At 55.2% G+C, this 27701-nt stretch overlaps 1 long non-coding RNA gene across 1 annotated transcript; it reads right to left on the minus strand.

Moving 5' to 3' along the window:
• Window positions 1–8144: 8144 nt before the first annotated feature.
• On the minus strand, window positions 8145–27175 carry LOC103679028. Its single transcript, XR_005838022.1, has 4 exons — window positions 26568–27175; window positions 13672–13801; window positions 10374–10483; window positions 8145–8430 (listed from the first exon to the last, which is right to left on the minus strand). It is a non-coding gene; the product is annotated as an uncharacterized LOC103679028 (long non-coding RNA).
• Window positions 27176–27701: the final 526 nt, after the last annotated feature.

Genomic DNA, 27701 nt, shown 5'->3' on the forward strand with positions numbered 1-27701 from the left:
GCGTGCGTGGGACCCCCTGGCTCTAGTGAGGGCCATGGCGTCACACATAAGCCGTCACACCTGCCAGGCCAGGAGCTGCGCTTTCAGGGGAGACCTGCAAGTGGCCGCTTGCCAGCGCTCGACGGTCCATTTCACGTGGGAGGTTAAGGGACATTCCGCCTCCAGCAGGCATTTCCATCAACCAAGAGATGGGGCTGGGAGATGTCTGCTGCTGGTGCCTCTGGGTGTCTCAACAACGGAGACAGCTGGGGCGGCGGCGGTCCGGCTGGGGGGTGGGGGGAGCAGACGCACCAGTCCCTCCGCCTGTCCCGCCCGCCCCAGCCGCCCAAGGCCGAGCTGGAGGATGAATTTTCATGTGACGTCTGTGTCTTCACTCGGAGGGACCCGATAGGAGCTGCTGCAATATTTCACCAGCTCTTGTGTTTGTCGGCTCCACTAATCATCAGCCTCAATCACTGGGGCGATATTTTATGAATTAATAAAAATGATCACGGGCAGTCCGGGGGGACCCGGGGAAGAAATGCGTGCAGTAGAATTTTAATGAGCACCGTGGGGAATTTCAACCTTTTCTCTGCTTTTTTTTTTTTTTATCTTCCCTTCTCCCTTCCACACCCCCCTCCCTGAAATTGTTCTTCTTGCCCACCCCCTTTCCTTTAGCCACACCATAGCCCAAGCCGCTCTGTATCACTGTCACGCAAATTAGCTGTTTTCCCTCAGCCTGTTGTTTGGCCCACAACAGCGCCGTCCTGGGCCGCACGCGTGCCCCGCGCACCTGCTCTCCGTCCTAATTGAGCAGATGAGCTGCCGATTTGTCATGCTTAGCCCGGACCCCCTTCCTGGCACCCCTCCCCCGGCCCGCCAGCCTTGGCTTGCCTGGAACAGCGGGCAGATGTAAAGCTGAGTGTGTGTGCGCGTGTGTGTGCGTGCGTGTGTTATGACAGATCTTGTACTCATTATTGAATAATTCATTGTTGCGTTAATGTCTTCAGATACCATCTCTCCTTCTCCGCTCTTCTCTCTCATCTGGCTCGCTTGGGAAAACTTGATTATGCCTGCCGCTCTGACGACAGAGTATACAGATAAAAGATAATTGCTTGGCTTGACTCTTCCATTGATATGAAAATAAGATTTAAATTATTCACTCCGGTTTAAAGGTTAGTTGAAGGTTATTACAGGGGATGAAGGAAAAAAAATCACTCTTCATAACGTTGGGGGTTGAGATAAGACAGGTCTGAAAGGGCCTAATTTGCACTGTAGGCAGAGCGCCTTGGTGTGGATAAACTGAGAGCCCCTCCAGAGATTTTAATCGAGGAGAAGTCAATTATTTATAAGCAAATTACGGCCGGCTTCTCATATAGGTACAAGGCGCTGTGTCGTAAGTAAGGACGAGATGGGGTCTGTTTCCTTCTCAGCAGTGGGTGTTTTCTTGATCTCAAAGCCCTGGCCTTGCTTGCAAGGCGATCTCATGAGGCGCCCCGATTTGGAAGGTGGGCTGCCTTGGTGGGGGGCTCTTTGTAATAGGCAATAATGATAATAACATAATGATAATTTGGCTCTGGGGGGGTCTGCCTCTACGCTGGCGGGCAGGCTCGGGGTGGGGGGGAGAGGGGCCCCTGGCTGCACTGTTGGCCTGCACGTGGCCCCTCACCGCACCGAGCGCTCCCTTCCCAATGGGTTATGTCAGCTTTACAGAGAAAAACATCGCAGAGCCGCTCTGCCCACAGACGCAAATCTCCCACCCGAGCATCAATAATTAATGGACTTTCGTGTTTCTGGAAGTTGGGTGCTATTTCAGAAAGTAGCCAGTGGCCTCCTCCCTAACAGTGCTCCATGCATTAATCATGGGTGGCCATTTCTATCAAAATAAAGAACCGGGGAAGAAAAACCTCTTATCTCCCGTGGGGCCAGCAGCCAGGCCTGGGAACGCTCTTGAAGAGCCCCCCCGGGTGAGGGACCGCTTCTGGGCCTCACTCTCCCAGAACTTTCTCTTGCTGCGCCATCATTGGGAACCTTCACCCCTCTTTATCCTGCACGAGGACACCATCCACACCCACCCTACAGCCCTCTAGGATTGGTTCGGGAACATATGTGCCCCCAGATTGCAAAGCCGTTGGGTCTCCGTGAAGGGTCCCGGCCTGGAAACCCCCAGACGCGGTGGCTTCCCATGGTGATGAGGGCAGAGGTGCGGAGGCCGCTGCCAAGGGACGGGCCTGGCCAGGAGACGTCACCCTCTGTCTGGTGGCAGGGAGCACTCCATGGGTTGCTCCCTCTTCAAAAGATGGCAAAGCCTCCAGGCTCTCAGCCTGGGGTCGTTCTCTGCAAGGGTCCTAGTTGGAAAGGAGAGTGGCCCCCGTGAGGGCCCTTGCCTGCCAGATGTCAGGGAAGGTGTGCACCAGCCGGGGCTTACCACGGCACCTGGCCTGGCATCCGAGTGGGCTGACCTACCGGGCTCAGGGGCCGCGGGGGGGCGGAGAAGGCAGCTGGCTGCAGGTGGACTAGATGCCACTTCTGAGTAGCTGGGATGCGGGATGCTTGCAGATGACATTCTTCTGCCGTTACTCGGCCTGGAGCCGATGACTCCACGAAAGTTCTGCGGGCAGAGCAAGTGAGCTCTGTGCGTGTGTGTCTGTGCATGTGTGCGCATATGCAGGAATACGTATATTTACAAATAGTAAAAAAATGCACACTTTAGGCTACATTTTGCCCAGCTTCCTCCCTGAGGCCCAGAGAGGTCCAATGACTTGCCCAAAGTCACTCGAGCAAATAAGTGGAAAAGCTTCCATCCCAACCCACCTCCCGATACCCAGCTGATGCTTTCTTGTTTTTATTTTTTGAGATCCAGAGAAAACCTGAATGTTGCTTTGCCTGTTGCATTCTAACCACCCCCCCATGGCAGTGGGGGAAGGACAGGGCTCAGCCCCTCGTCTGGACAGGGTGCTCCTGGGTCCCTTTGAGCTCTAAATTCTTTGACTACAGATGTAGCCGAATACTCCTTGAGGGCGTATCCTGAAGTCATTACACAAAAAGTAACATTAGCTATGTATTTGCCCTGAACGTAGGCCCTGCCAGGGTGATGGGTGACAAGATTCACAAAGATCTCGTCCGCCTACAGGAATGAAATGTTCAGACGAGGAAATTAAAGTAAGACCAGCAATGACCCCCCCCAGCAGGTAGGAGTTTGTAAGAAGCTTCCAGAGACAGGCAGTTAGCACTGTAGGAGCCCCCAGGTATTGGGAAGGAGCAGCAGAAGATGGAGGCAAGAGGGAAGATGCCGGGACAGGTGGGGGGGGGGTGTACAGAAGGCTGGGGAACAGTCGGGAGCCAGGAAGCAGGGCAGCCAGGTCAGACAGAGAGAGAGAGAAAGCGAGCACGCCTGGAGGTGAGCAGGCTGGTGGGGAAGGAGGGGTGGCCCCTGGGACTCAGGCGCAAGTCCAGAGGGACGCAAGGCCACTTTGGGGGATTATGGAGGGCAGCGTGCTCCCCAGAGCCCCTGCTGGTTTTAGACAGAAGGATGGTGTCTGAGCGTTGCATCCAAGGGCAGATTTACTGGAACGAAGAGGCTCGAGGTAGGACGTTTAAGAGGAGGAGGCTGATAGAATCCAGGCCCAGACCCAGGTGCAGGGATGGATGACCTATTTTCAAAGACCAGATGATGGGATTTGCTGAAGACTTGTAAAGGGAAAGAAAGTACCAAATTGAGGACAGAAAGAAAAATGATGGCTGGGGAGAAGAGGGTGAGTTTTGGGTGAGGGAAATGTGAGGAACTGACTCTGGGACCCAAGGCATTTGACGGTGGGCAGTCAAATGACAGAGGATCAGAAATGAGCTGGGCCAGGCGGGTGTTCTGGTCCCCGGGTGCAGGGTTTGGGAGGGGACGGGGACCTGGTAACAAGGTCTCTGGGCTCTGGTGCTCCTTCCCCTGGGCCACGTGGCCTCATGGTAGCACCTCGTCTCCAGGGAGAGAGAAGGAAGCGGAATTCCGCCCCAGCGGCTTTGCCCCTCCTCTGTTTCCCACGAGGGGCAGGAAGGTGAGAGCTGTTTGCTCGGGCAAGGGCTGATGGATTAGCTGGGCTTCACTTGAGGGAAGCCGGTTGCACCATGCCACCTCAGATTGTAATTATTTCGAATCTCTGGGTCCTGGGAGGCCCCGTGAGAGGTCCGGAATGGAGGCCACTCCAGCACGAGAGATCGATTGTCAGAACAGGGACCGCTGGGTTAATGAGTCTGAGGTCGCTGGAGGAGATAGGTGTCCATCCGACCGGTGGATATTAAAACCTTCCTAATCATTTTTGCAAGCTGGCTCCCTAATGTGATCCGGTGATGCGCCTGGATTTAAGTTCTCATTATCCATTTCCACTCACAGGTAACGGGTCCTGCTCATTCGCCACGGGCAATTTCCTGCCCCATTACCTGTGAAAACCAGAGGGCAGCCAGGCCCTTCAGGAGAGCCAAGGAGCCGATTTTTTCCTTTCCTTAACATCATGGCAAAGTAACCCTTCCTGGAAGACTCTGGGCTTCTGCAAATCTGAGCACCAGGCGAGGGGGCAGCGCGCCAATGCCTGACATCGGATTGCCCCCCTCGAATATGGGCCAGCATGCTTGCATGCTGTCCCCTCGGTGGCAGGGCCCGGGCTCAGGCTCTCAGGCCGGTGACAGGCATCCCCCCTTCTTTTTACAAAAGTGTAAAACAGTGTCCTGCCACATCTGATCATGCTGAATCTTTCCTAGGGCCTCAGAAATCAGGGAGCGCCCACCTGGCTTACTTAGAATTCCCATCAGCCCCAGCGCAGGTTTTCCTTCTCAGAGGAGCCAGCAGGCTCAGGAAAAGGCTTGCTCACAGAAGTTGCTGAGCTGGGGTTAGAACTCAAGGCTGTTTTTTCCCAAGTTCAGGCCCTTTCTGCTCTACCAAGCTGCCTCCCATGAGTTGAAGGTTGATACTTCCCTCACAAGAACTCTGTGATGTAGGAAGGGTGGGTGATATTATGCCCATTTTAGAGATGAGGAAGTTGAGGCCCCGGGAATTTAGTGACTTTGCGGCAGCTGGTAGCAGGGCTGGCACTAGAATTCAGCACTGCTGTCTTCAAGTCTAATCAGTGCTCTACCCGCCAAAAATACCTCTCGGTGAAGTGTTCAGAGGCCTGCGTCTGCCTGGGGCTCTCTGCTACCGACAGGGGTGAGGCCGTGGGTTAGAGAGAGCTCCCAGGGAGGAGAAGCCACGTCCTTCCCTTGGCAGGGAGGCGGGTGGGGAGACTCATGGTAGCCTGGCTCTGTGGCAAGATGTGTGGATGGGGTGAGGCCCTCCCTGCCCTGAGCCATGGCCCCGATCCACAGTGACAGTAGCTAATGCGCCCTTTGTCCCCTTCCTACTGGTCACCCCCCATCCTCTCTCACCTCTCAGACTTCACATCCCTTGAAGCTCTGGGGACTATAATTATTCCCCAATAAAAACCCAACGGGTAAGTAAGGTGGCTGGTCTTGTGCCCGTTATATAGAGGAGAAGATTGAGGTCCTTTCCTTCCAGCCCTGTGCACTAAACTGTGCCAGTACCTTCCCCAAACCTACCTCCTCCCCCGCTCTCCCCCTTTCCCTAGTTGGTTTTTCTTCGGCCTGCTATCACCCCTGACACTCTACTTTTCTTATTAAGGCGTCCCCCTGCCCGGTCTCAAATGTTGATTCGGGAGGGCAGGGATGTGTGTCTGTTCTGTTTGTTGGCTGCGGTGTCCGACGCTTAGAAGGTCCTCACTGCACACTCACTGACTCTTCCTAAACACCCCGGGGGAGACACACGCCTTAATGCCATTTGCCAGGTAAGGAGACTGAGCCTCAGAAAGACCAAGGGGGGCGCCCAGGGTGGCTCCGTCAGTTAAGCGTCCGACTCTTGATTTCAGCTCAGGTCGAGATCTCAGGGTCGTGAGATTGCGGCCTGTGTAGGGCTCCATGCTCCGCGAGGAGTCTGCTTCTCTCCTTCTCTCTCTCCCTCTGCCTCTCCCCCTGCTTGCTCTCTTTCTCTAAAATAAATAAATCTTAAAAAAATAAAAATAAGAATAAATGACAAATAAAAAAGAAAGACCATGGAACTACATGAGGTTGGACAGCGAGGGAAAGATCTGGAGGCACGTGCCGCCTCTCCACCAGGCTGCCTGTCTGGAGTCACTGTGTGTGATTAGGAAAAAGAGAAGCCTTTCTCCACCTCACTCAAGGTGGGGGTGGGGATGGGGGTCAAGTAGTGCCTGCTGGCCTTGGGGGACATGGCCACACCTCCCCAGAATCTCTCTGCTTCTTCCACCCCATCTCCAGTTGCCCAGAAGATGATGGTTTCCATCAGTCATGCCCTAGGGACCCCACAGTCCAATCCCAGAACATCAGAGCGGGGAGGTCACAGAGTCCGTTCTTCCATTTTACAGATGGATAAACTAAGGCCAGGGGGGAGAAGAGGCTAGTCAGCGTGCTTCCGAAAACGCAGCATTTCAGATGACTGGGCAATTCTGCACCCGTTTCCCAGTTTCCCTGCTCTTCCTTAACACACAGGCATTAATTAGCCCCTCTTCGGAGCCCCAGGCCCGTTTTCCCTCCCAGCATGCTTTGCTTCCCCACACCCATTGTCGTGGGAACAAAATTCCCCGCTAGACCCACATCTCTGGGCCCTGTGCAACCCCTCGCTCTAACCGGCTGGCTGACCTCGGAAACCTCCACTTCCTTAGTGTAAAGGAAGGAAAGGTTGCACCAGAGAATTTATGGGTCTGAGATGCTGGACCCCGTGCAGACTGGAGCCCCCTCCTCCAGCCCCAGGCCCCCCGCCCCGGACCTTCTTGTTGGTAGAAAGCAGTACACCTGACCGTACCATCACGACCAGTCCGGAAAGGAGTCGTCCAGGGGAGAAAGGCCTGGGGCTGAGGCTGCAAACTCTCAATCCCCTTGGGATTTGCCGGTTCCCCCTGATATGGCAAATCCTCTCTGAAAAGCTGGGAGGGAAATGGAGCGGCTCCCGAGGCCTGACCTGGAGCAGGGCAGGGCAGGAGATCTGGGCCTCAGGACCCAAGCTGAGGCCAGGACCTCGGGCTTAGTCACAACTAAGCCTTGCTTTGGTGGACACGTCTTCTGGCGGGCACGCTCCATACTTTCTGTGCTCTAACTCCCGTCGCAACCCTCTAGGGGCATGCGGACATCTCCAGGGTACAGATGAGGCAACCCTGGCCCAGGGACATCAGGTGACTTGCCCTTCCAGGTGCCTCCCAGGTGGATTAGTACCAGAGTTAGCGGCCTCCCTTCTCCTTCCTGGAGGGGAGGATGCTCTCAGCTTTTCCCTCTTGGGTCCCTCAGCCCAGGGTCGTGGACAGGACAAACTGATGTGTGCGGGATTGCTGCATCCTGGGAGTGATGGGAGCGCACGACACACCTGCATTCAGGTATTCAGATAGACACTCAGGTGCACATGCATATTTGCCAGCGTGCACACACACACATACACACGTGCGTGCCTAGCTGCACGCTCCACCTGACACATACATGCATATATGTAAATACATGCACACATGTAAATACATGCACATGGGTGTAGGTCCTTGTCCTTGCTTATGCCCATGCATGCCAATGTGCACGCACGTGCACACGCACGTTCTCACCCCACATGCTCAATTCCATAAGGGTTTGTGTCTTAAGGGAGCCTCTAGCTGTTCCCTGGGAAAGCCCATTCTGCGGTTGCTAGGAAATACAGAGGAGGAGAGAAGTCTAGACCCCCTTCCCTTTCCCTCTTGGATACAAATCCCAACGCAGCCCCGGTGCCCTTCCCGTCTTTCTGCGAGTTTTCCATTTCTCTTAGTCACCACTGGGCTGCTCCTGTTGGCTTTGCATGGGGAGGAGGGGGGGTCACAGGGGTCTGGGGGCCCGCTCGGCTCTGCGACCTGCACGGGGCCGGGCTCCCGCGCCGCCCAGCAGTGTTCTGGTTGGAAACAGCTCCGTTTGACTGTTGCTATTGATTATGGCAAGATTGTGTGTGGCTAAGAGCTCCTCGGAGCCAACTGGTATATTAAGCAATCATTTCTATAGCGGATGACATAACTCCCCCGGCATCGGTTTGTCCTAATGGGCTTGGTATTACTCATGTGCTAATTGATTGGGCACGGAGGGAAGAAAAACTAAATTCACTTGTGAGGCGATTTTATGGCAGAGCTCATAACAGAGGTAATTTGCTGAAAATGTTCAGTCCCGCTTCGGTTATGTAAGATCATCTGTGTTCCTGTGTTTTATCTCCTCTGAAGCTGGCCTGGCTGGCTGAGTGCGGGGAGGTAGGCTCCCCCAGGACCCAGGTGCTGACAGCCCCTCGCTTCCTGCCGCCTTCCGGGGGGAACACGGGGCTGCCCTCGGGGAGCGCCGACAATTAGGGCCTTATGCATAACCTCGGGGGCCGCTTTCAAAATATCTCAGCTTCTCCTGTTAAAAAAAACCACTCTGTCTCAGGGCAAAATAGTTATTTTCGGATCAGCTATCTAGTGTTACAAAGCTCTTGTTCAGAAAGGAGAAGGGTGAAGGGGGGATTGTTATTATTATTATTTTCTAGAGAAAGAATATTCTGCCTGGAAGAGGGAGGGATGGGGAGGCTTAAAGGGCCTCCCCCCTCCATATTCCCCCCTCTACCTCCTCCTTTCCTATCCCTCCTCCCTTCTTTACCCCCTTTGTCCCCTCCTCCCCCTTTCCTCCCCTCCCTTCTCTCCCCCTCCTTCCCCCTCTCTCCCCCTCCTTCCCCCTCTCTCCCCCTCCTTCCCTCCCTCCTTTATGTTCCTCTTTTCTTCCCTCCTTCCTCCCTCCCCCTCCTCTGCTCACTCTCCCTCCCTCCCCCTTCCTCCCTCCTTTACTTTCCTCCTTTCCTCCCTCCCCCTCCCCTCTCTTTTCCTCCCCATCTCCTTCCTGCCCCATCCCTCCTCCCTCCCTGAAGCAGCCTGCCTGACCAGTGACCTCTGGAGGAGTCTGGGCCTCTGCCTGGCTTCTGTGCTCTGCACACCGGCCTTGAGCCACACTGCCAGCCCAGAGCGGCAGGACCAGCTTTTCCAGTCCTCTCCGCAGTAACTCCGGGTTGCCACTGCCACGGCTGCCTGCCAGATGTGTGCAGCTGGGTGGGCTCTGCAGGCCGCAGCTGCCCACCACGGCCGGCCTGATTGTGTGATCAAGGGGTGATTTGGCTCCCCCAGGGTGGAGAGGCCTTCTGAAGCAAAGCTGGGGGGCCTCCTCACAGCTTTGGGGTGTGTTTCCAAAAGGGAAGCAGGACTGTCCCCCCAGGGTGTCACAGGACGGCCAGGGAGACTCTGTGCTGGTCTTTCCAAACGGAAGAGATGGCTGACTGTCACTTCAACCTGGGGCCACGGTCGCACCTCTTCCTTTGGGCTGTGACCTCGGTGTCTCTCCAGTGACGTTAAAGCTCTCATGGGAGGGGCCAGGCTTCAGGGATCCAAGGAGAAAAGCAAGGCGCTGCACCCCTCGGCCCCATTTGAGGCTGGCCGTTTGGATCCTAGCAGTGCCTGCTGGTCCCCAGTCTGCTCAGGAGGCTTCACAGGGTCACTGGGTCTGGGACTCCACCGAAGTCCTAATGCTGGTGCTTGACGCCTCCCAGGCAGACGGGCCTCCGGCTTCAGGGACTCCTCCCGGCCCAGCTGTTTCCAGCATCCGCATGGCAGTCCGTTTCAAGTTCCTGGACAGACCCTGAGACTTCCGAGCCTCATCTCTCTGTTGCCTTGATGTGGGCTAAGTGGCCCCAGATCAGTTCTGTGCCCACCGCATCCTAGAGACAAGAAACAAGAGTCCCCGGGGGCAGGGAGCTTGCCCAGCCTGTGGATGGGGCCGGAGCGGAGCTCGGCTCTCCTAAGCTCATCCCACGCCAAGCGAGGCCAGAGCTCGTCCTCCGGCGTCCCAGCCTCTCAGCAGGCATCTCTGTTCTCCAGGCCCGCCTCGACTTCACAACCCACCCCTGCCACACCATCTTCTGGGGACTGCTGGCCCAGTGGCATTCTCATCCTTCCGGCCCGGCCTCTGCTCCAGGGAGGGCTCCTGGCTGGGCCGTGCTAAGCGTGAGCCGGGACAAGTCAATCAGCCTCTCGGAGCTCGTTTCTTTCCTCAATGAGAATGAGAAACAGTAGTCAACAGGTACTGAGTCCTGACTACAGCCCAGGAATAAGGTTTAGCACTTCATATGGTGTAACTCTTTTCTTTTAATCCTGATGACAACTCTGTGTGGTAGAGATCATTGTGATTCCATTTTTCAGAGAGGGAAACTGAGGTGACATGACAAGTAGCAGCCCTGGGGGCCAGGGGGACAGACAGTTCTGCTATGGGGGGCTGGTGCCCCCAACCACTTAGTAACACCTTTGTCCAGACATTCTTACCCCTTTGGGGTCCCGGGGCTCTTCGAGGATCTTCCAGAAGCTGTAGCGTCTTCTCAGATAAATGCAGATACAAACACATGTGAAAAATGTTGCCCACAATCTCCCAGGTCCTGAAACGATATGGACCATCCTTAGGAGCATGGATGTCTGGTTAAGGACCCTTATCCTATCCGGTGGTTTCCGTCATCTCCGTGGGGAGGTGGGAAGGGGGAGAAGCCCTCTGAACTTTGGGGGTGAGGAGCCAGGTCGTGGCTCCTTAAGGTGCCCCAGACTGCCGGGGTGGGTGGAAGGAGGCTTTCTATGGGAATTCCAACATGACTCGAGCAGCCGGGGCAGGCCTGAGCAGGGCTCCGCTCTCCTCTGGGCACTTTGGCACTGGCCTGGCTCAGTCTGGTGGGAGCCGCAGGGAGGGGATGACGGGGAGTCACAGCATATCCCAGGATTTCAGGGAGACCAGGGGGAGTGCGAGGGTAGGTGGGGGGAGGCGCTGATTTTATCTGTGCCTGGATTTCCCCATCCCTAATTATCCTGTGATAATTAATAGGTCTAGAACATTTGCCCTGGAGCCAAGCTGGGTAAACAGCGAACGGGGGAACAGAGGTGTCTGATTGCTTAACTTGGCAGGGAGGGGCCGGATTTATGGGAGCAGAAGAGACATTCTGCTGGATGGGGTGGTGATGGGACCTCTGCGACAGCCTTATTCCCAAATGACAATTCCCGGCTTCACCCCATCCACTTGAAATCCCACCACTGATACATTTTCTAGGTCCAGAAAGGCATTCACGATATGAAATGGAGAAAGTCCGAAGGCACATGTAGTGGGACTCATTGGCCACCACTAGAAGATAAAAGGAGCTCCCCCAGAAAGAAGGTCAGGAGGGAACAGGGAGACAGAGCAGCACCATGAGCGTGGGGGTCAGGCAGAGACAGGCTTTGGCCTTGACCTTGCTACTCTTCTGTTCTGTGACCTTGGGAAGTCCCCCTAACAAAGCTACACGGAAGGTGCCTGCCCCCCCCGCCAGAGTTGTCTGGGTGTCGGGAGGCTTAAATGAGCTGAGGTGTACAAGGGCTGAGCCCTGAGCCTGGCCTAGACGAAGCTCTCACTAAACGGTGACTGTCACAAATCGGGGCACAGGAGGGCTTAGGGGATGTCCAGGGACACAGGAAACCCACTTGGCTGACTTCACAAGTGGGTCAGCCCTCGGAGCCCACCCAGTCAGCTGGGCTGCTATGGGCAGAGGTCCTCCCTGAGCCCCGAGGCCGGCTGGCTCCTGCCTCCCCGGTTGGTTCCCTGTGGGAGAGAAAGTTCTGGGCAGAGACCTTGAGGAGATGGGGGCGTGGCGTGCAGAGAGCAAGGCCGGGATGGAGCAAGGGGAGACAAGTGTTACAGGCAAAGCTAATTTGGGGGCGGGCAGGAGGAGAGAAGGCAGGATAGGACCTTTAGCAAGGGCCTTCTAGATTCCCAAGGGTCTTCAGTGGGTTGTGGGCAGAAAGAAGAAGGAGATAGGAAATCGGTGGCCTGTGGGACTGAATGTACATAGTGGACAGAGACATGACCAGATAGAGTCTCCTTTCTAATTGCCACCCCTTCTGCCGAGAATTTAAGTTCCACAAGGGTCACCTTCCCCCCCACCCCACTACTATATTCCCAACACCTAGAAGCAGCTCTGGTACTAAGTGCTCGGTGACTATTTGCCGAGTGACTGTGTGTGTGCGTGTGTGTGTGTGCGCGCGTGTGTGTGTGTGTGTATGCACACACGTGCTCGAGGAGGGAGTCCCACTGCCAGCAGGGGACGCCCTCAGTGCACTCCTGGGCCCTTCTCCAGCCGCTGCGGCTACGACAAGTGCCCTGGGGCAGCAGGAAGGGCCCAGAAGGCCAGGGCCTGGTGTTTGCCCCGCTGGTGGGCAGGCAGGTGCTGCCAGGCTCATTTGAGGGGAGCACTCTGCCCTTCCCTCTCTCCTGCCTCTCTCCCCATGATTGCCCCCTGGGGTTTGAGGAGTGCTCCCACAACGCACTGCACCTTGACTGCACCTGGCCAGTGGAAGGCTCAGGGACCTCACCCTGGGCAGCCACAAGCAGCACTGTTTTGCACGGGTTCCGGCCCGCGTGAGGACAGCGGGTGAGGCACTATTTCCATCACCGCGTTGACACCCTGCTACTGCTGGCCTTTCTGGATCTCCTGACTCAGGGAGCTGCTGATTCCCCCGCCATGCCCTCTGAATGCAGCCAGGGTCAGGCCCTCCCGGATGGATGCATGGGTGGATGGGCGGATGGATGGGGCTCTCCGCTCTGGGTGGCGACTCTGAAATTGGAATCTGCCCCCAGCCTTGATGCCTGCCGGGCCCTGCTCCAGACCTGCAGCTCTACCTTCGGCAGGGGCTGTCACCGGTCATCTGTAAGAGGGTGGCTCAAACAGGGCAGGTTTAGGGCATTGAGGGCAAGTGACAGCTGTCTTTTGGGATCCTTCCCCAGCAGTGATGGAGGAGGGAAGCCCTGGGTTAGGAACCCAGGGACTGAGGTCCTGCCCTGATTCGTCCACTGACGTGACACCGGGCAGCTCTTTCCTTCCTGACCCTGTGGTTTTGAGGTGGTGCCTGCCAGGGAGAGGCCCCTCCTGGCTCCCTGTGACCAGCGTCTCACGCAGCAGATAAGGTTCAAGGACACCAGCCTTTGGCCCATGTAGGCTGAGACTTTGAGCAAATCCTCAAACATGCTTTCCCTAAAAGGATGCAATTGTAAGGGGTCTGGTGGCCTTTGGGTGAATGACAGGCCGCTGAAGGAAAGATGCTGCCGTCCCTGAATAGCAGGAGACAGAGGCCTGGGGAGAGCCTCTCGGCCCCTGGTGACCATGCAAAGGGACAGAGCGATGCACAGGGATCAAGTGCCTGGAGCACGCCAGGACTTGAAGGCAGGTGGCGCCTGGGGGTTCTGGAATCCTGGCCGGGCAGGGTGCTGCTGTTTGGACAGATTCCTGCTCTAGTCCCCTGAGAACCTAGAGTTAGCTCTTTCTCGCTCTTCCTGCCAACTTGGGCTTCTTCTCCTGCAGTTTCTCCATGGGGAATACCCTCCCCCACATCTCTCTAGGCATAGACGCTGCCCTCTTTCTCCACTTCCAAGAACCTTTCCCAATCCGCCAGCTGGAAGGAACCTCTCCCTCTTTCTCTGCACTCTTCTAGAGCTCCGCTCTGTCCTGGACTTGCTCTGTGCGCCAGCCTGGGAGCCCCCGGAGCCAGGGTCTCTGTCTCAGCTCCTGTCCCCTGAGTCCCCGGCTCGGCCTCGTGCACAGCCGGCACTTACCTGCTCAGATGCCCCAGTGACCGGATGTAACTGATGTGACAGTCACACAAGCAGAAGGTGTCCAGAACGGCTTCCTCGCTGGAGTTCCCTGGACGCTGCAGTTTTACTTGCCATCTTGAAGGCTCCAGAACTGGCCCCATGGGAGGAATGCAAAACATGGACAGCTGAGTTCTCATCATGACCGGAATGCCACCATGACCTGAGACGTAGTGGGGCAGCGGCAGGAGTTCCATTTTACAGATGGGGAGGCTGAGGCTGAGGCTGGTTAAGGACTTCTCCAGGACACCCCCTCCCCCCACCGACCTGTGGCAGAACTGGGCTGGAATCCAGGCTTTGACCTTTTCATGGTAGGGAACAGTATCAGGCCAATCCGTGAGCCCCAGGGCTTGGATAGGGCAGTGCTTCTGGACTTGGGGGTAGTTCTACGACAACATCTTTTTAAGGGCCTTTGTTGTTATTTTAACAAGGAAAAATAAAGACAAAACCCCAAAAATGATCCATAATTCATTACCCAGTTATATTGTTTTTTTAAGTAAAACATTAATTTCAGAAAGGTATAAAATAAAATGGTAGAGTCTCCTGGCTGGTACTCCAGTTTCTCTCCTATATAATCTCTGTCAACAAATTTTTTTCTGGGAAACTGAAATATGCATAACAGCGCTGATGTCTCCGTATATCTGTAACATACTATATTTACTTACATTAAGAGGGTCACACAATACCCACTGTGTTTAGCAGTGCAGTTCTCATATGTCCGTGTGTTTCTGTATGTTTGCTTATCCCTATTGATTCATGACCTGACATTCAGAGCTACGTTCTCTTGTTAATGGCTGTGTCGTGGCCCATCGTACGACGCTCCGTATGTTGTTTGACTAGCGCGCTGATGAGCAATTGTTTCCAGCTTCTCCTCTGTCAAATAAGGCAGCGAAAATATCCTAATACCTTTGTGCACGTTTCTTGGCACCCCTTTTTTTCAAGATTTTATTTATTTATTTATTTGAGAGAGAGAGAGAGAACGGGGGAGAGGCAAAGGGAAAGGGAGAGAGAGAATCCCAAGCAGACCCCATGCTGAGTGTGGAGCCCGATGTGGGGCTTGATCTCACAACCCCGAGATCATGACCTGAGCCGAAACCACGAGTTGGAGGCTTAACCGACTGAGCCACCCAGGTGCCCCTCTTGCATACTTTTGGGAAACTAAAGGGGCAAGCGTTAAAGTTAAGTTTTAACGTTCGATTGACCTTTTCGGGCCTGGAAACCTTTATTGAATGGTCTCCTTGATATAGAATAAAAATAGTATTAATATTAATCATAGGAATGCACGTAACACCTACTATGTGCTAGTCACCGTTTGGCCCTCACAAGTATAGCTCATTTAATTTTCACAGCAACCCTAGGAAGTAGGTTCCAGTATCATCTTCCTTTGACAGATAAGGAAACTGAGGCACGGAGACAGGGACAGCCTCCCCCACGGTCATGTGGCTAGTGTATTAATTGGCTCGGGCCACCATCACAAAGTAGCATGGACTAGGTGGCTTAAATTCTTACAGCTTTGCAGGCTGGGGGTCTGAGCTGAAGGTGTCGGCAGGGCTGTTTCTTTGGAGGCCTGTCCACTCCCTGTGTCTTCCCATGGCCTTCCTTCTGTGTGTGTTCTAATCTCCTCTTCTTAAAAGGACACCAGTGCTATAGGATTAGGGCCCACCCTTAGGACCTCACCTTACCTTACCACCTCTTAAATATGCCACCTCCCTATACCGTCACATTCTGAGCTATTGGGGGTTAGGGCTTTAACATATGAATTTGGGGAGCACAATTAGGCCATAACAGCTGGCAAGTGGCAGAGTCAGGATTCAAACCCTGCCATCTGTCCCAGGGTCGCACTCTAGACTAGTACACCGTGACATTAGCATGGCCAGGAAGGGGAGAGCTGGCTGGTGTGAGCGGCCCTGGTCCCAAGCAGAGGAGATCTCCCAGTGTGGGCGGGTGGGGGGTGCTCTCAGCTCTCAGAGTCCCGGAACAACAGCACTCCCCGTCTGGCCCCAGCTGGAGGAGGCTCCAGCCCGGGTAGCCAAGGATACCAGCGATGTGAATCAGGGAAACAGCGCACACGGGGCGGGGAGTGCAGGCTGGGGTGGGCAGAAGCAGGTGCGCCTAGGAGAAGGTGGCTGATCGAAGAATGGGAAAGCAGGTGATGGGTCTGTGTATGTGGGGAAAGGCCAGGGGAAAAGGCTGCCGTCAGCAGGGGCAAGCAAAGTGTCAGAGGCCTGGGGGACCAAGCAACGTGAATTGTCTTGATTGTTTCAAACAGCCTCAGCGAGATATAATTCACACGTCATCCAATTGACCCATTTTAAGAGTACGATTCAAGGGCCCTAGCATCATCACAGAGTTGTGCAAAACCATTGCCAAAATCAATTGTGGAACATTTCCATTGCCCCCCAAAGAAGCCCCATCCCCATTAGCAGTCACTCCCCATTCCTCACCAACCCCAGCTCCCCAACGATAGGCCACCGGAAATCTGCCTTCTGCCTGTATGCCTTTGCCTATTCTGGAGCTGGTTAGACACAGAAACATACACTATGTGGTCTTTTGGGACTGGCTTCTATGACTTAGCACCATGTTTTCATGTTCATCCACGTACCAGCACTTCACCTCTCACTGCTGAGTAGAATTCCAGGGTTCGGATATACCATATTTTATTCCCTTTCATCAGTTGATGGAAATTTGGGGTATTTCTCCTCTTTGGCTCTTAGGAATTACGCTACTCTGAACATTTACGACAAGCGTTCTGTTGTTATTTCTCTTGAACGTATGCTTAGGAGTGGAATTGCTGGCTTATATGGGGACACTACGGCTAACATTCTATGGAAGTGTCAGACTATTTTCCCAAAATGGCCCGGTGGCCGCGATTAAGGCTGCTGACAGTCCCCTGGATGGGGGAGGTGGGTGCTGAGGGACAGGGAAGGAATTGAGTTTGGGCCAGAATTTTCCAAAACAAGCACTGTAAGTAAAATGTAAGATCATGCAAATAAAGAGACGTCCTCTTAATTAAAGGAGACAAAAGAAGCGAAGCGTCAAATACCAGGGAGGCAGACTTAAGACCCCCCCCCCCCAAATGTTTCCTATCCTTTGTCTCCAACACAGGATCCCATAGTCTTGTGTATTTATTAAAGGTACAGGCTCAGGGCTGGTGCTGAACAGACAGGAGAAGACAGTGCCCTACATGGTATGATATTAGGGGGACAGGGGAGACATCCGCACACCCTAAAATGCTTTTGGTCAGCCCCTGAAATCTCATCTCCAGGGTCCCAGCCTTTCAAGCCATGATTAGAATGAAGGTTTAAGGTGCAGACCCCCGGGGGAAGTGAGCCCGTGCACGCGAGGCAGTGAAGGAACACTAGGACCAGGCTTCCTGTGGGTGTGTATGGGAGAGGTGGGAGGGGCTGGGAGGGCTAGGGGGGGATCGGAGGTCGGGGGTAGGAGGTCTGGGGAAACCTGACCCGAAGCCACATTTGCTGGAGCCAGCCTCAAGCAGATAGGGCTCTGAGAAAAACCCAGAGATACAAGGGGGCTGCCCCCAGATCACTGGGGGCCAGCCAAGTCCACATCACCTCCAAGACCCACAGGGGTGTGTCTCCTTCCTTTCTTCTCAATTAATTTACATTCTCACTTTCAAAAAATCAATCCCCGTTCCACACCCCCCTAAAACACTTACCAATAAGTTATTGAATGAGACCATTCCTGAACACACCTTAGATTCAGGCAAATCTGATGTGAAAGTCAAGTCTTGTCCTCTGCAAGCTGTGTGTCTTTGGAGGAGTGATTCGCCGTCTCTGAGGCTCCTGTCCTCACCTTGGCCGTGGAGATGATACCCCTCACGGGTTATCGGAGGATTATTGGCACAATTCAACAGGGAGGATTATTGGCACAATTCCTGGCAGCCAGCAACATCTGGTGATGGTTCCTTTCTCCCTCCCTCCCACCCTCCTTATCTCCCTGTCTCAGGCTCCAGCTTTCTGCTCTCCCCCACCTGCTACCCCATCTTGGCTGCTGATAATTGCTGGACACCTGTTAACACGGCTGCTCACACCTGGGGAATTGTGGGTCTGTCTCCTGTCTTTCTTTCCTTGGAGAAGCTGGTGCCCTTGGCACCCCAGGCTCCCGGATGGGGCCAGCACCTCTCATGTCCCCTGGGCACGGGCCTCGCATCTGGGCCCTCCTCCACTGCCTACTCACAGGCTGTCCCACACACTGCTGAATCATGAAGAAACCCTCAGACCTGGGCCCCCTCCCTCCTGGCTCCCAGCCTCTGATATATTTGACCCCAGATGGTATAATTTTTCACCTAAATGTGAATGTATTTGCGAATTGATAGAAAATAGTCCTTGCTCGGGTGATAGAATACAGGGCTGCCCCATCTTGGCTGCTATTTTGATTGTGACTTAAATGGATGAGGCCATCAATAATTATTTTATTGAACAGGCACATAAAAAATGATTCCGGGCTAAAGTAATTTCCCTGATGAAGCCGGCAACTGCATTGTGGGCAGTCTACCTTTGCGGCGCTGAGCTTGCCGGAAGGCTGTGGGGGCTGTTTCCTTCACCATTTGTCCCCCTCTCTGGCCGGTGGCAAGAGCTCTGGGTGGTGGGAGGGGGAGGGAAAGGGGAAGGGGGAGGTCGGAGCCTCACTGTGCATCCTTGGACTTCCCTCGGCATCATCTCCTGCTTCCTGTCATTCCCAGCTCAGGGCAAAGTGACCATGGGACCCCCGTTTGGTGGAGGGGGAGTGTGAGCCTCTGAGGTCCCCCAGCTGATGATGGGGCCTCCCAGCTCCTAAGGAAGGAATCCTTCAGGGCGAGCGCATCTCGGACACCACTTTCCCCCTTGTGTTTTCTGGGGGGCAGGATGGTGGGGATGCCCCAGGAAAGCATGAAGGTTGCTGGAGGGAGGATGGGGATGAAAGCCTCAGAGCCAAGCCCCCTGTGCCGCTCCTCTCCCCCGGCTCAGTCTGGGCACATGGTCACCTCTCTGTGTGCACTGAATGCCAGCCCTTCCCATGTCTTGGGGGCTGGCCCATGTTGAATGCAGTACCCAGTGGGGTTAGAACCACCACAGTCCGGTTGGGGGACACACTCTTGTCGGGGTCACACAGAGTTTCCCAAACACCACAGCCTTTTGCATTCCACCACTGTACTCTTGTTTACCCCATATACTTCCTTAAATCAGCTCGCGTTCTTAACTTAGCCCCCTCCTAAGCAATAAATCCACGAAACCACCATTGGATGGATCCCTTCTCGTTTTCTAATGCACATCACAAATAAAAGCACAACTCAAACAGAAACATGTGCGTCCAGGTAACAGCGAGAACCATCTGGTAGGCACTAGGGAGCTGTGAGCCTGGCTGGTGCTCTAGTTTGGAGAAGCAGAGGTGAGCCGGGAAGGGACAAGAAACCGCCCATCTCATCCCTCTCGCGCCTCCGCTCACCAGCCAGGCCTGGATCAGCAGAGCGTGAGGCCCTCGGCAGGGTCACCCGACCCTGGGCTTTGAAGGGCCGTGGGAGCAAAGGCCTGGGCTGGGGTGGCCTGTGTCACCGGTGTCTGCAGGGATCCATCCATCCCAGGGCAGGGAAACCCTCTGCCTACTGCCCGCTGTGTCTCCCCTCCATCTCCGATGGCTTGCATACTGACCCCTTTATTCTTTCTGGGGCTGTAATCTGCTTTCTTTCTAAACTGAAGCCCCCTCCTCCCTGAGCTGTGCGATGAGGAGCCCAGGTTCCTTGCTTCAGCTCCGATCTGGGAAGATAAACACACAGGCCTTTGTGTTTTGAGGGCCTGTATCGCAGATCTCCATAGGGAAATGCCCAGAGGGAACGGAGAAACAAAGGAAAGAGGGAGGACCGTGGGGGGGGGGTGTGGAGGGGAAGATTCCAGAAATCTTAATGTCCTGGACTCCAGCCTGAAATTTCTGCTGGCATCCAGCCACTTTCATCTTTCATTCCCAGGGAAGAACTAATCAGGCCTCCCTGGCTTCTCCCTGCACCCGCACCCTGCCCCACCACACCCCACCCCTTCTTCTATTCTCTGAGAAGACCCCTTCTCCCCAGAGGCCTCACCACGGGGGACGGGGGTGGCCCAGGCTGGGACCACAATGCGAAGCAAGGAGTCGCCAGCCTGAGTGGACATTCGCCTGGGGTGACCCAATGGTGTTCCTCACAATTTTCCCAAAAGGCTAGCAGGCCCAACTGAGGCCATCCAATTCCTTCAGAACACAAGCCAGACTCCAGGGCCCGCAGGGCCAGGTGGACAGGACAGGTGGGAGAGGTGGGGACTGTCACCTAGCAGAGGGCACATTCCCATCTGAAGGCACTCAAATGAAATGAAACAGATCGAGCCTGGATGGGCTGAGGAAAACCCTTCTTTCCATCAGTCGGGTTCAGCCGGTGTGCCCTTGGGGTGGAGGAGGGGTATTTTGTAAAGCACTGTGGGGTGGGGGGCTTGGAGCGCTGGGACTGGGCTCTCTCCAGGACATCAGCACAGCATCACCTATGGTGGCTGTGGGTCCCACTGGAACCTAGGGTCCTGCCAGCCCACCAGGTGCCTTCAGCAAATTAGAGGAAGGGTTTCTTCCTCAGGGCGGATGCAGCGTGCTGCTGAGAGCTTGCTGGCAGTGCGTGTGCCAGCCGGGCCGGATTCCTCACACCCCCCACCCCCCTGGCCATATACCCCCCCACCTGCTGTTGCTCAAAGGAGCTTCACAAACTGCAGGCAAAACCAGACCTGCCCCTGACGTGTGACATTCCTGACCCTCTTGGAGCCACTGGTGGGGGCGCCAGGAACCCCACCTGCAGGCCCTCCAGCGCCCAGAGGGGCAGCCAGCTGGGCAGAGGGCGGGCCAGGCTCCTTCTCTGCTCCCAGCTGCTGGGAAGGCAGAGAGAAGACACTTAGTGCCCCCGGGGCTTGGGCAGGTGCCGACGGAATGCCGCTCAGAGGTCCGCTTTCTGCAGTCTGGCTGAGCCACGCTCCCGACCGGAGCGCGGCCTTGGCTCATGGCAGCCGGCACGGTTTCCTCGCCGGGGACCCACAGGCCTCAGCTCTACAGTGTGGCAGCAGGTCAGGCAGCCCTGAGGCTGATGTAGCTGCGGACTGCTTTCCAGAGCGGGGAGGAAGGAGTTCCCCTGCATCTTTCTCAGCACTCCGAGACGCCGGCCTTTGGCTCCCAGACAACAGCTTGGCCAGTGAACAGGCTGCAGAGGGACACGGGCACATCTTCCCTGGAGTGGTCTGCTCCTCACGTCCCGGCTCTGTCTCCTCTTCCCTCTCTCCCGTGTTTCTCTTCTTCCAGTCCTCCCCTGTTTCTTTGTCTCCATCTAGTTTCCTGTCTCTTCCCTCCTCCTGTCCCTTCTTTCTTTTCCATGGCTCTTGCTTTAGTCTCTGTGACTCTGGGGAGCTGAGAGATGGGAGCAGGCCAGCTTGTTGAGGGCCAGTAACTGCAGGCATCTGCTAGCCCATTCAGCCACAGGCGTGGTCATGGAGTCAAGTTACCATCCTCAAGCCTATGCCCCGGGTTTTCTGCTTCTCACAGGACAGGCGCACTGGGTGGAGGGGAGAGGGCGACAGGGATGCCGGCCATCTAAGAGGTAGGGAGCCCTGGGCCCAAGGAGAGTGAGTGGCTGAAGGTGGGGAGCCCTGGGCCCAAGGGGAGGGAGCGGCTGAGCGCTCGAGAGCGCCCCTAGTGGTCCCTGCTAGAGAGGCAGGGCCCTGTGCTGAGAGCTCCTTTGTGCATGAACTGATGGAATCCTCAGGACAACCCCAGCAGCCAGGTCTTATTATCATCCTCATTTTCAGAGCAGGGAACTAAAAAGTACAGAGAGATGAGATGACTTGCCCAGGGTTGCACCGTCATCAGAAGGCCAAGTTGGGACCTAAGTCCATGTTTCTGGTTCCAGAACACTTTTATGCTTTTCTGCCTCTCACATCCCAATTCTGTGAACCGGCAGAAAGATTTGGGGCAGAGAGTGCTTCTTCACCCCTGCCTTCCTCACAAAGTTCCCCCCCAACTTCTCCACTGACACATAAATCCCCAATGTTGGGGATTCCATATTACATCCTCTGTTCAAATGTAAACCCCTGTCCACATGGGATGAGAGTTCCGGTCGTAGTGCTATCTGCACTTGTCAGATACCGTTTGACAGAGAGCAAACATAATGTTTGAAAGCCCGGGGTGCTGCCGGCAGGGAGTGTGGAGAAGGGGTTCTCAGACTGGGGCTGGCTCACACAAGAGCTGGGCCCTGCCCATCGAGTTGGGGGATGGGCAACTAGGGGTGGAGCTCAAGAATTTGCATTTCTACAGTTTTCTCAGGTGGCGATGCTGTGGCTGGTTTGGGAACCCCACTTTGAGAACCATTGTCCAAAAGAAAAGGGAAGCTCGGTCACCAGAGGCAGACATCTCCGTCTTACTGGAGGCGAGGGCAGATAGGGGACGTGGGGGGTCCCTGCAGGAGTCCGGCCACGGTTCCACAGCCCCCTTATTTGTGCAGGGCGCTCCAGGCGTCTGGGCCCGGCCATGATGAATAGCGTTCATTTAAGCAGGGGCCGCGCAGTGTGGAAAGCACCTCCGTACAGATCTATCGGGTTTTTATTAACCGTTTTACTGTCACAGTTTCAAAATCAATCAAACAGTGTTGTCCTCCGGAGACTCACTGGGGTTTGGGGGCCGGGGCTCCTGATCTAAATATAGCACAGGCTGGGCCTGAACCCGCAGCGGGGGCCGAGGGGGCTATGCTGTCGGGATCCTCCTCTCTCTGTCAACAGCCAGCTTCGTCCTCTCTCTGAACCAAAGCCTCAACCCGAACCCAGAACGAACTGCCTATCTTTGTGAATTCTTGAACCCGGCACATACAGGAATTTCTCTTGTGAGCCACTTACCAAACCTATGCTCAAATCAGAACAGGGAGGGGAATGCAGGACCCTTCTCAAACCAGCTTGAAGCAGAAGGGAACCTGTAATTCCCCAAACCAACAAAAGCCTTCAAGACTGACATGAGTCAGTATTTCGTTTGGTCCGGCTCCCTGGCTTGACACAAGTAAGCCTCAGGTGCAGAGAAGTGGTGCTCTAAGCTCCAGGACGAATGAAGGTCTGTACTGAATGGAACGCTCCAGGGAACCACGTCCTGCAGTGAAGGAGGCTGCATTTCTACCCCCACCTCCTCGTCCAGTGTGAGAGGCCCATTTGGCCTGTCCTGGCTCCCAAACTCTGAGCGTGGGGCCACGGCCCTGGCCCGCGGCTAAGTGGCGGGGGCCCGGCCTCTCTGGGGTCCCTGTGGAAGGGGCTCACCCAGGCCAGCGGCTCCAGCAGCCAGGCCGTGCAGCACCGAGCCTCTCCCGGCAGAGGGAAGGAGGAAGGCCTCTCCGAAGTTGGGGGCAGAGTCAGAGGACCAGGGGGGTTTCCATTGTCTTCACAGGCCCCGTGTAGGAGAAGGGACATGTGTGAGGAAAGTGGGGGGACTGAGAAGCACAGGACAAAGTGTGTGACTTCTGAGTCCTGAGCGCAGCCTGCAACCCTGCTCCACTGTCCACCCCTTGCTCATCTTTGGGGGTCACCAAACCCCGCTCTCGCTGTCCTGGCTTGGGAGTTGCATCTGCTTGAGCCCTGATACGCAGAATTCTCCCTGTTCCAATGTGGCCGTCCTCCCTCCTCTGTCCTGCTCCCTCCTGCCTCCCTCCTCTTTCCTTTCTTCCTCTCTCTCTTCCCTCTTTGAATTCCTTTCGCACGTTTCTGCATCCACCTGCCAGGGAAAGCCCTGTTCAAAAGTGGAGTGAGGCCCTGCCTTCCATCTGGATGAAGACAGGCTGCTGGGGAGTATTAGTCACCCATGAAAAGGAACGATGTGCGTACACGCTAGAACATGGCTGAACCTGGGAAACATGCTAGGTGAGAGCAGCCAGTCACAAAAGGTCACGTATTGGCTGTTTCCGTTGAAATGAGAGGTCAGAAGAGGCCAATCCATGGGCAGAAAGCAGGTGAGTGGTTGCTGGGGGCCGAGGAGCGAGGGGATGAGGGTCGCTTCCTGATGGGGAGGGGGTGTCCTTCGGGGCTGACGACAATGTCCTGAAACTAGACGGAGGCGGTGGGCGCACAACGTCGTGAACGCACCAAATGCCCTGGAACGGTTACTTTTAGGTTATGTGAACCTCAGTTAAACAACAAAAACCTGCTGAGTTTGCATCCCCTGCCCTGCAATGCACTGTTCCGTGTGCATGTGTGTGTGTGGGTGTGAGTGTGCACAAAGTGTGCAAGGCTGTCAGGCACCGAGCCCAGAAGCCCCTGACTACAGGGTCTATACATCGGGGGGGGGGGCGTGTTTCTCTGGCCTCAGCTTCCAAACTGGAGCTTGAGTGAGTGAGAGGAAGGGCAGGGGAGAAAAGGGGGACGGGACGGTAGATTCCAGACGGCCAGGAGCCAGCCAGCTTCACAGCTGGGGTCTCGCAGGGGAGAGCCGTCAGGGGAGATGGCTACTACTGCTCTAGTTTGCAGAGGGGGAAGCAGGTTAGCCAAGGTCATGTGGCCTGCAAGGGGTCCAGCCGCCCCCCCCTGGAGTCTGTGCATTTAGCCCTGGCCACCCACACTGAGCCTGGAGAAAGGGACCCTCAGAAGTGACACTGCTTGGAGCGTGGTTAGCCCCACACGTGGTACTGCCCAATCTGGCCCTGAGCTCCGTTCGACCCTAGTTCTGTTCTCTGTCTGCCCCTTGTACCCCGATGATGGGGTCCTCGGGCTGAACCACCCTCCTGCACGGCTGGAAACCCGGCTTCCCGGGATGCCCCCTGCAGAGGAGGACACAGCAGCGCCTGTGTGCCCCTGCCCCCTGCCTCCTCGGATGCTGTCCCCCAGAGGGACGGCGGGGCCTGAGCCCTGGCCTGAACCTNCGGGCTGTCTCACTAGGCATTCTTTGCACAAATGTGGGTCACTGGATGCCTGCGGCGTGGCAGCCATGTGCTCGAGGTTCCACCTTCTGGTGTGGAGACCCCCATAAGGAGGAACAAATAGGTCATGCACATCCGTGTCAGGTGTTGCTAAGTGCTGGTGTGATGAGAAATAGAGCAGGGGCTGGCGAGGGCCGCCGGGGGAGAGGGACAGGAAATGCTGGATGCCCAGGGAGGAGGCCCGCAGGAAACTCAGGGGGAGAGCATCCCAGGCAGAACGGAGGGCAGGTGTGTGGGCTCTGAGTAGTCAATGACCCTGGTCACTCGAGGCCTTGAAAGGAGGCCCGTGTGGCTGGAGAGGCGTGAACAGGCGCTAAGAGAGACCGGCCAGGTCCTCATGTTGGACGGGAGGAAGCGCGCGCGGTTCTCATTCCCACGTGGGCCTCCTGGGGGCAGAGGAGTGGCGTTGACCCACTCATGGTTGACAAGGGCAGCGGTGGCACTGTGTGGAGGGTGACCTGCTGGGTGCAAGAGCAGAAGCAGGGGACAGTACGTATTCCCAGTCACTGCTCTGGCCCTTTGGGTCCTGGAAGGTGTGCAGCCTCGGCGGCTGTGAAGGAGGTGATGTGTATGTGTGCGTGTGTGTGTGTGTGCGTGTGTGTGTGTGCGTGTGTGTGCGTGTGCGTGTGTTGAATGGAGCACAGCCTCAAGGCCAGCCTGTGGGCTGCAAAGTCCCGCCCTGCCCCTTCTGGCTGTGGGACCTGGTGTACCTCACATAAAGTCTCTGTGTCTCTGTGTCCCCATCTGAAATTTGGAAAAGTGATTTTTCATCATTATCACAAACAACCAACCTCAGGAGATTGGGAGATGTCAGTGGCGGAACGTAGAGCGCCCGATGCGTGTTGGCTGTTATTATCATATTATCACCTTACAAAGGTGCAAAGTCTCCTGGCAGAAAGATGAGCTAACCAGTGGGCCCACCACTCACCCTGTCTCCTTTGCCCCTGCCTGGCACTCAGCATAAAAAAGAGGATGAATAAGCATACTTTAAAGACCCCTCTTTTTATGCTGCCTGGGACTCAGCACAAAAAGAGGGTTAATTAGCATATTTTAAAGACCCCGCCCCAGCTCAGAATGATTAGAACCAATATTCTGGGCATGCAAAAGAAGAGCGTGGGATTAAATGCCTGTGATGTGCTAGGAGAGACCAGACAGGTTGTTGGGTTCGATCTTTCCAGTGACCCCATGGGAGGATTTCCTCCTCCTCAAAGATGAGGACTAGCAGTTTTGTCTTCTTTACTCGTATTAGTACTATTCATTCACTTGTTAGATAAATATATTGGGGGGATGAATTTCCATTTAAAAAAAATTTTTATCGCTCCCAGGTCTGTGTCGCATGCGTCCTTGGAAGAAGGGTTTCCTGAGGTGCTCAGAATGGTCTTTGAAAGGGGGCTAGGATTTAGAAACCCAGGAAGTGGAAATGAAACCCAGTTCTAGGATAAGGCCAACAAGTTCAATGGTGTCTGTCTTTGTTCCGTGATCAAAGGGGGTTAATGTGGGGTTTTCCCCAAGGTGGGCCCATGGGAACCCCTGGGAACCACCCACATACCCCCAGGGGTTACCAGCCAAACACAGTCGCCGCAGAGCCATGGAGTCACATGGTTATCAGGAATTAAAAGAAGGCCAAGGGGTAGGAAACCGACCAGAGTCATAAGGTTGAAATCTAAGAAAAAGAAACACAGTCCTTGCTTAGACTTCAGGCTAGCAGCCGAACGAGGTGTTTTCCCACGGAGGAGCAAACAGAGAAGAAAAGGCAGAAGAAGAGTGTAGAGAAGACGGACCCAAATATAGGCCGGATTGTACATCAGTTTGTGGTTTCCTAGCTCATTGAACAAACCCGACCCCAGTGGGCTGATGAATGGTTCCATTTCCGCCTAGACGGAGTTCACTGGTGGTCTCTCCTTGGCCCCAAACTTACCAACATGCGTGTACCCGCAGCGGACTGGATGCAGACGCAGGAAGCCGGCCTGTCACACAGCCGGGAGGGAGAATGACATCCCACGTGCTTCCGAGACCCCCTCGTCTCTCTCCCCCTAAGGAAAAACAAGAGCTGATCAAAGCCACACGTGGGTTGGTGGCGAAGCCAGCCCAGGAGCCAAGTTTGCCACCTCCCCGTGCTTGTGTGGACCGTGTTGGGGTTCCCACGATCCTGGCAGGCACGGGCCACGGGTGATTCTCGATTCTAGCAGGAGAGAGCATAACAGATGAATGTCACGGCTCGTATTTCAGGTTCAGAAAAATCGATTGCCTAAGTACAGGATGTGGGAGGCTAGCTCGCAGCCGGTCTTGTGTAAAAGATCTGGAACGGCGGCGGTGTTGACCACGAGATCGATAGAAGCCTGCAGTGAGATGCTGCCGCTAAACAGGGGGGTTCCTGGCCTCTGACGCGGACCGCTGGTTAGAGGCAGCGCGCCCGGAGCCCGGGGAGGGACAGCCTCACTTTCGGCCACGCTCGCCGGCCACTCTCCAACATTTGCTTAGTTCTCGGTGTCACAGATGAAAAAGCATGTCAAGGTTCGAAGACTATTGAGGGGAGAATGGCCAAGCTGGTGGAGGGGCTGGGGAGCCTACCAAAGACCTCATTGAAAGAGGAAGATCTTTAACAGGAAAAGGGCGAGGATAAGGGACCTGAGAGAGGTCTTCCATTGGCAAGGGGGTTGTCAGGGGGTAGAGGAAAGACTTGTTCAGGGGGACTCCTGAGGGCAGAACTGGGACTCAGAGCGGCATGGGGGCGGGTTGTGGTTTACCAACCGTGTCCTACGGAATGCTAGGAGGTCAACAGGTGTTCCGGAAAAGAAAGTTCAGAGGGATATCCGAGTAGAGAATATATATATATATGTATATATATATATATACCCACACACTAGACTAGACTCGCACCCTCTTGCAGACTCAAAGTGCATATTAGCATTTATAGCATATGAGCATTATGATACATATATTATTCGGTACATCACATGGGACAAAGTCCTGAAGTACAGAAAGGACTTTTTTTTGCCCATACCCCCAGAAAAAAAGAGCCTGGGGCAGAGGGCTTCTGTAGCTAAGTAGG

This window comes from Ursus maritimus, unplaced genomic scaffold (assembly GCF_017311325.1).
Source record: "Ursus maritimus isolate PB19 unplaced genomic scaffold, ASM1731132v1 scaffold_27, whole genome shotgun sequence".
Taxonomy (NCBI): Eukaryota; Metazoa; Chordata; class Mammalia; order Carnivora; family Ursidae; genus Ursus; species Ursus maritimus.